We start from the raw sequence: 1,618 nt of genomic DNA, 5'->3' as shown, positions 1-1,618 counted from the left end.
ACAGAAACAGCTGCAAGCATACATTGACAGAGAACGTCCAGAGGTTCAAGCTGGATTCAGAAGAGGCTGCGGAACAAGGGATATCATTACTGATGTCCAATGGATCTTGGCTGAAAGCAGAGAATATCAGAAAGATGTTTACCTGTGCTTTATTGACTATGCAAAGGCTTTGGATTGTGTGGATCATGACAAGCTATGGACGACATTGTGAAGTATGAGTATTCCTGAACATTTAATTGTGCTCATGAGGACTCTGTCCCTGGACCAAGAGGCATTTGCTAGCATTGTGGTCTGAGAAGATGTTTCATAGTATTTTGATATTTGTAAATTTATGGAGGTTAGTTTTGTGGCCTAACATATAGTCTATTCTGGAGAATGTTCCATGTGTACTGGAAAAGAATGTATATTGTGCTGTTTTGGGGTTGAATGCTCTTTACACATCAATGAGGTCTAGTTGGCTAATTCTGTTGTTTAGTTCTTCTGTGTCTGTCAAATTTCTTTCTGGTTGTTCTATCTGTTTTTGATAGCGGTGTATTAAAAGCACCCATGATTATTGTAGATTTGTCTATTTCTTTCTTCAAATCTATTAGAGTTTGCTTTATATATTTTGGAGCTCTTACATTGGGAGCATAGATATTTATTATGGTTATGTCAACCTGTTCAATTGTCCCTTTAATCATGAGATAAGGTCCATCTTTTTCTATTATGCTGGTTTTTGCCTTAAAGTTTAATCAGAGATTAGTACTGCCACTCCTGTTCGTTTTTTATTGTCATTAACTTGGTATATATGTTTTTTGCCATTCTTTGACTTTTAATCTGTTTTTGTCCCTGTGTGCAAGATGTGTCTATTGCAGACAGCATATTGAAGGATATTTTTTTCTTATCCATTTAATCCATTTACATTCAGTGTAATTATCGATAGGTATGGATTAATTGCTACCATTATATTTGTTTTTTGTGTGGTGTTGATTCTTTCTTTGTTTTGTGTGTCTTTCTTTGCTGAGTTCATGCTTTTTGTATTCTTTCTTGTGAGTCCTCATAGTTTTAATGTTTTCATGTTTTTCTTGGATTTTCAATCTCTGGGTATATTGTGAAGTGTTAATTTTCTTTGAGGTTACTTATATTGCATTAAGTTTTCCCTCCATTTAGTGCAGTGTATTTTATCCTGTAATCTATCTGACTTTCTCACCACCTGGATCTCTGCTCCTATGTGTTTACCTTCTTTTAGACTGTAATTGGTTTGATCATAGACTGAGTTTGTTCTTATAGTTTTGTTCTGTTCTTCACTCTTCCTTCTGTTGATTTAGTTCTGGGAAGTGCTGCCACATATGTCAAGCTCTGGTTGTTTTCTGTTCTTGTTGGTTCTCAGTCCACAGAACTCCCTTTAGGATGTATTGTAGCACAGGGTTAGTTTTGGAAAAATCACTTAGCTTCTGTTTATCCTGGAATGTATTATTACACTGTCATTTTTGATTGAGAGCTTTGCTGGATAAAGGATTCTTGGTTGACATCTTTTTTTTTTTTTTTTTTTTTTCTTCTTTTAGTGTCCCCTTTCCTTCTTGCTTGCATGGTTTCGCCTGCATGAGCAGAGCTTAATCTGAGTTGCTTGCCTTTGTAT

The sequence above is a fragment of the Chrysochloris asiatica genome, unplaced genomic scaffold (assembly GCF_000296735.1).
Source record: "Chrysochloris asiatica unplaced genomic scaffold, ChrAsi1.0 scaffold00211, whole genome shotgun sequence".
Lineage (NCBI taxonomy): Eukaryota > Metazoa > Chordata > Mammalia > Afrosoricida > Chrysochloridae > Chrysochloris > Chrysochloris asiatica.
The sequence above is the reverse complement of the archived record's forward strand: the minus strand, read 5'-3'. Positions refer to the sequence as shown.